This window comes from Engystomops pustulosus, chromosome 1 (assembly GCF_040894005.1).
Source record: "Engystomops pustulosus chromosome 1, aEngPut4.maternal, whole genome shotgun sequence".
Classification (NCBI taxonomy): domain Eukaryota; kingdom Metazoa; phylum Chordata; class Amphibia; order Anura; family Leptodactylidae; genus Engystomops; species Engystomops pustulosus.
In genome coordinates, this window is record NC_092411.1 from 227,146,282 (window position 1) to 227,153,649 (window position 7,368).

Below are 7,368 nucleotides of genomic sequence, written 5' to 3' on the forward strand. Positions count from 1 at the left end.
TCATCACCGATAAGCGTACACGCCTGTCGACTGACAGCGCTGACAGGCTGACGCTTATCAAGATGAATAAAGCATGGATTTCTCCTAATTTCCAATCTCCAGCAGGTGAAGGAAGCTCAACCTGAATAATTTATCCACTCCTCCTCCTCCTCCTCATTTTCTTCCTTCTCCTGCTCTTTGTACAGTAAAGCAGAGGAAACTGGCTATTTTTTGACAGGGCCCACTGGCTCTACCTATAGTACTTTATGCATTTAATTTTTCTGGAGGGCCACTGACCCGGTCCTCTGTTTTAAACAATTTTTGGGAGTGCCACATACAGGCACTCAATCTATTCAATTTTTCTGGAGCTCCACCTACCTGCTCCTCTGGTTTGAAAAATTTTTTGGACTGCCACATACAGGCACTCAATCTATTCCATTTTTCTGGAGGGCCACCTACCTGCTCCTCTGGTTTGAAAACTTTTTTGGACTGCCACATACAGGCACTCAATCTATTCCATTTTTCTGGAGGGCCACCTACCTGCTCCTCTGGTTTAAAAACTTTTTTGGACTGCCACATACAGGCACTCAATCTATTCCATTTTTCTGGAGGGCCACCTACCTGCTCCTCTGGTTTAAAAACTTTTTTGGACTGCCACATACAGGCACTCAATCTATTCAATTTTTCTGGAGGGCCACCTACCTGCTCCTCTGGTTTAAAAACTTTTTTGGACTGCCACATACAGGCACTCAATCTATTCAATTTTTCTGGAGGGCCACCTACCTGCTCCTCTGGTTTAAAAACTTTTTTGGACTGCCACATACAGGCACTCAATCTATTCCATTTTTCTGGAGGGCCACCTACCTGCTCCTCTGGTTTGAAAAATTTTTTGGACTGCCACATACAGGCACTATCCAAATTGAATTGTCTCCATAGCAGCCTCCACACGTTGTCTCCATTGCTACCTCCAAAAGTCGTCCATATAGCTGCCTCCATACATCGTCCCTTTATCAAACGAGGTTTGTCAGGCCGAAATTTGGGTTGTTTTCATGGATTCCACATCAAAGTTGTTAACTTTGTCGCCACCCTGCTGTGTTATCCACAAAATACACTGGCAAACTTTTACCATTTACGGATATTATTTCAGCGCTTCTTGCGCATCTGTTTACATTCCCCTCACCCGCCATATCCCAAACTTATAAGAACGCTACTACACTTGATCTTATACAAAAGGTTCTTAGAAGTGCTGTTTGGGGAGTAGCCTAGAGACAGGGGCTTGGATTGGCGAAAGCTCGCCTGGCAGCGGAGCGCCAGCTCCATGCCAAGAACCAACTAACATCGTTTTAACTGCAGCACCTTTAATCTACTACTAGTTCACTGCCTCCATACATGCCCGCCTTATCAAACGTGCTGTGTCAGGCAGAATTTTGGGTTGTTTTCATGGCTTCCACAACAAACTTGTTAACTTTGTCGCCACCCTGCTGTGTAATCCACAAAATATACTGGCAAACTTTTACCATTTACGGATATTATTTCAGCGCTTCTTGCGCATCTGTTTACATTCCCCTCACCCGCCATATCCTAAACTTATAAGAACGCTACTACACTTGATCTTATACAAAAGGTTCTTAGAAGTGCTGTTTGGGGAGTAGCCTAGAGACAGGGGCTTGGATTGGCGAAAGCTCGCCTGGCAGCGGAGCGGCAGCTCCATGCCAAGAACCAACTAACATAGTTTTAACTGCAGCACCTTTAATCTACTACTAGTTCACTGCCTCCATACATGCCCGCCTTATCAAACGTGCTGTGTCAGGCAGAATTTTGGGTTGTTTTCATGGCTTCCACAACAAACTTGTTAACTTTGTCGCCACCCTGCTGTGTAATCCACAAAATATACTGGCAAACTTTTACCATTTACGGATATTATTTCAGCGCTTCTTGCGCATCTGTTTACATCCCCCTCACCCGCCATATCCCAAACTTATAAGAACGCTACTACACTTAACTTGGTGCAGGCTGGGACCGAGTCTGACCCTGGGGCTGGTCATATACTGCCGACGCAGAGGATTGCGGGGCCTACCTCGGTCCAGGTCTCAAAGGCCTACTATACCTCCAAATCCTCCCACCCCTCCTCCACCTCCTCCTCCTCCGAATTACCATCCGTGGGCATGGCGCCATCAGTCGGTAGCTCTAGGCACAGCAGCAGTGCCGTCGCTAAGCGACAGCAGGCGGTGCTCAAACTGCTGAGCCTAGGTGATAAAAGGCACACCGCCCAAGAGCTATTGCAGGGCATTCCACATCAAACTTGTTAACTTTGTCGCCACCCTGCTGTGTAAGCCACAAAATATACTGGAAAACTTTTTTCATTTACGGATATTATTTCAGCGCTTCTTGCGCAGATGTTTACATTCCCCTCACCCGCCATATCCCAAACTTATAAGAACGCTACTACACTTGATCTTATCCGAAAGGTTCTTAGAAGTGCTGTTTGGGGAGTAGCCTAGAGACAGGGGCATCTTGCGCATCTGTTTACATTCCCGCCATATCCCAAACTTATAAGAACGCTACTACACTTGATCTTATCCGAAAGGTTCTTAGAAGTGCTGTTTGGGGAGTAGCCTAGAGACAGGGGCATCTTGCGCATCTGTTTACATTCCCTTGGATTGGCGAAAGCTCGCCTGGCAGCGGAGCGCCAGCTCCATGCCAAGAAACAACTAACATAGTTTTAACTGCAGCACCTTTAATCTACTACTAGTTCACTGCCTCCATACATCGTCCCCTTATCAAACGAGCTGTGTCAGGCAGAATTTTGGATTGTTTTCATGGCTTCCATGTTAACTTTGTCGCCACCCTGCTGTGTAATCCACAAAATATACTGGCAAACTTTTATCATGTACCGATATTATTTGAGCGCTTCTTGCTCACCTCCTTTGGTTCCTCTCTGCTACCCATTGGTTTGAAGCCTGAGTCCATTTAGGGTATGTCGCCATGCCACTCTCTAGCCTTCCGCTGCTGCCGCTGCCTCTGCATGCCGTCCCCTATAGTGTCAGGGTCAATTATTGGATGTTTTAGATGCTATCTAGCTTCATTCTGTCACTCTGTCATGGCCATGCTGTTGCCCATAATTTTGGCATAATGGTGCATTTAAGCAGCCTCAGAGGCATCCATGCATGCTGCCCCTGCTGTTTCCTGTCCATTTCCGTGGTGTTTCCATCCTTTTCTGAGGTTCCCAGGTGTTTGGCCAAGCTTCCCTGTGCAGAGCCTTGGTCCCCTTGAAAAATGCTCGAGTCTCCCATTGACTTCAATGGGGCTCGTTACTCGAAACGAGCACTCGAGCATCGGGAAAAGTTCGTCTCGAATAACGAGTACCCGAGCATTTTAGTGCTCGCTCATCTCTAATAACAGTGACTACCTAGGTCCAGAGGCTTCTGTGCTGTGCAGAAAGGTGATCAGTATCCTCATTGTTGAGGTCTATCTGTAAAGTACCACGTTACATCACCATCCAGTATAAAATATACTCACCACCCAGCACACCCTTTTTGTTTTCTCATTGCCCCTTTATTCATTGAGTGGTACAAAATATTTTTTTTCTACTTTATCTGACAAGGTAATAGAAATGATCCAGTAGTTGATTCCCTACAATCTTCAGAGTTATATAACCTTCATGACTCACCTTCACAGATGACACATTTTTCTCCTGTGTACCCTGCTTGTAAGTAACCTATCACAGGTAGCAACATTCATGTCTTTGTAACAGATCTATCAACTGCATCCCGTAAAAAGTGTTCATATTGGAGCAAGTGAATTGTGTTGAGACTCTGCACTCTCTGTCTCTGCAAAGCCGGAGGCATCATAAGAAATGTAGGTTACATTTTGGTAACCATGTTGGAAGAGACAATTAAGTTGGCAGAAAAACCATAAATGTTCTAGTCCATTAGCTATAGATATACACAAATCCCACTAGAGTTTCTTCAGCATAATAGCCTATACTTTCCTAGATAAACAAAAGCAATGAAATGTATAGATTACCAGATAAGAAATGGTAGAAATTGTGGGATTTGGCAAACATGAAATAGGAATTTCAAAACATATAAAATGTGTCAGAATCCTCTGTGTGTACTGTGAATATGAAGCTCAATGCTGTCTCAGCTGTGGGTTGAGTGATGCAGGGGTTGGTCAGTCAGCTGCTGGGGGCTGCATCCTGAGGCTGGATATATGGCTGTTGCTCAGGTCACTCAATGCTGGTTATTTGTTTCTTCTTTGACCTGACTCTGTGAACCTTGGACTGGTCTGGTTCTTCCGTGACCTGTGGTACGCCAGCTAACCTGTATCTATATGTGTGTATCCTGAACCTGTATCTGGAACCCTATATCTTGACCTGATCTTGAATCCTGTAGCCTCACCAGCTCTGATCCAGAACCCTGATCTGTGTACCTTCAGAACCTGCACTCTGTTCCTGAACTTGTAAACCGATTCCATACCTGTTCCCTGTTACTGATAGGTCTACATATTTCTCTGCCCTGACAGAATACATTTTTAATTGAATTCCTAATCTAAATGTATGTAAAATGTTTGTGAAATGCATTGAAAATCCTTGAAATCGCCCTTAAATGATCTACAAATGCATATGTGTAGGACATCTTAAGCTGGTACTTTGGAAGTTGGCAGCATTGTTGGTGCAGGAGCTGCAGCTGCCACCCGGCTAGATATATATGCAGTGAAACCTGACAGGCCTGCCACAGGAGAATGGAGGAGGCCCTGTAGAAAGCCTGAATTCTATGTAGGGATCCTGATCCTGGCCATTAAAACACTATAATTAGGAGGGAGTAAAGTATAAAGCAGACTGGACTGAACTGGAGGAGTCCTCCAAGAATAAGACGTAATCCACACGTCACATCACTGCACATTTTATTCTTTGCTTCAGTTCTGGGATGTTAATCTTTAAACTATTTTAGTTAACAACACAAAATGCTTCGTAATGGTTTCTAATAGCAGTTCACATAGTAAGTGTTTTCTTTACCATACAAAAGGGGGATGGGTCAGCTATTCAATGCAGCATTCCTGGGGCAAGGTTTCTGCTCACAGGATAAGATAGAATTTATAACATTCACAGTATAACCATCATAAAACACATCATTCAAGGCATTTCATATCTAAGAAGCTTGAAAGGATTTGCCTGTTTGGGGATGGTATTCTTTGAAGAGAAGTAAGAAGACCATAAAAGAAGGATACAAAAAATGATGGAATTTTTCCATACTAGGGGTTGGGTTTACACAATTACATGTTATGCTTCATTATACTTTGCCATTCACTATTGCTCATATTATAATGTCACATTGTTCCCGCTAAAGCTGACATCGGAAGATGCATTGGAACAACCAAACCTATACTACTGTATTATTATGTGATTATCCAATTATGCATTTGCGTAGTTGAAACATGTTTGAGCCAAACCATGGGCATCATTTTTTTTGTATTTTTATGTGGATTTATGGTTTGCTTGCATCTTATGGATGAACACAGTTATTGATCGTATATTCTTTGTGTATCTGTATAGAAAATAGTAATTTACATTCTGTACTGTATTCTTTTTTGATCAGTTATCTAGCAAAAACCTCCACTGCTAATAAATCACTTCCGACGTCAACGTGATTAATCAATATAGAAATCACATAGAGACCCTTCAGTTTTATCAATCTTATATCATATTCTTGTATTGGTCAGGGGCTGATCTCATCTCATAACATTATTAAACCAGGGACTTCAATATCTAATGAGCATGTATTTGATGAAACATATTACTATAAAGCATCTTCCAGGGATGTTATATTATTACTCAGATTGCTCCTGCATAGATGTGTTCTGAATACAGCCAGCTTCGGCTTTAAAGCGAGCAATAGCCTTACAGACGATCTAAGTGATTGAGTAAAGATTTGGTCATTTGTACAACAAATGCTGTGTATCTGCCTTGTAAATACAACAGTAGTAACAGATGTAATCTTGTTCTCAAGAAGCCAGTCCGGAGCAGCCTCGAATGTTGTATATACACCTGTTTAGCAGCAGACTGACATGTAGTGCTGCCTGTTGGGCTCTCAGTCTGGGACAAGGCTCACACTGTAACTTCTTCTGACAGGTGTAAGTGTTCATGAAATACCCAGCTGATAATGTTATCTATGTCATCTAGTGAGGGACACATTCTGCTGCCAGTCTCTGCACACAACAAACTAAATACATGGACAAACTTTATATTGGACCAGACACTTATACAACACCTAAATATTCTCTGACTTTTGAGGTTGTTATGACAATAAAATTATACATTCTAAATTTGTTTTAATGATTATTTGGACAATGGCCATTAAGTCTTCTCATCCTGAAACTGCTCAATGTAAATGTATGTAAATGTGGTAAAAACATAGTAATGAGGGAAGTGCAATGTCAATGGTCAAGCCATATGAGGTTCCCACTAAAACAAATGGTCATATTATTCTTTCAATAAATATATAACAAGTGGTTCTACACTTTTCCAATGGGAAAATATTCAGGCACTACAAATATAATTGCTACGATGAATGTAACCAACTAGTTTAGTAATAAAAAAAAAATCAAGGTTTTTTTGGTTGAAAATGTTCTTTATCAAAATACCCAAAGTGGTTAAACCTACAGCTATAGAAGTCATATATACTAAGTTACAAAATATAGAACAATTCACAATTAGAAAATGATAACCCATTAATATCAAATGAGATCAAATTAATTGAAGCGTTGATCATAATAATATAAACTGCAAATACATGACATAATTATTATCAACATGTTGCCAACAAATGAGCGGATTTCTGATACACTTCTAGTCCCAATCTAAATCCAGCTCTAGCTCCTGTCACCTCATGTCCCTGATCCCCTGACAAACACCAGACTTAAGTGAATGCTAGTCGGTGAGATCCTGGTGTTAATGATTGACAGCCACGTCCCCTGCTGTGTCGCTACTCCTGGGTGACACTACTATCGTCACCTACACCGAGAAAACAAACTACAGACAGAAATAGATAGGGGACGTTACTTACACTCATTGGTTATTTAATAATCCGAAAACCTCAGAATAACAGAAAGGATAAACAAGAAGATCACAAGGCAGCACATTTATGTTTATCCGGTGCCATTCATTACACATATGTCAAGAGCAGATTTAGCAACTTGAACCCCAATCCCAATGGCACATGGTAGATGTAGAAAAGTTTGTCATTTGGCAGAACTCATCATCATTTTCTAATACTTTAACTGCAGTTTTACTAATACATACTGCATTATCCCAATTCAGAAAATGATTACTCTACATGTCACATTGATTTACAAGAAGTGTAAAGTTAAAAGAAGTGTAGGTCTATTAAG

The 7,368-nt window shown here is 41.7% G+C and overlaps 1 protein-coding gene across 3 annotated transcripts in view; it reads right to left on the reverse strand.

Annotated features, from left to right (window-relative positions):
* Window positions 1–7,368, reverse strand: part of PALLD (palladin, cytoskeletal associated protein) — a 230,528-nt gene that overhangs the window by 155,439 nt on the left and 67,721 nt on the right. The gene's annotated exons all lie outside the window — the stretch shown is intronic.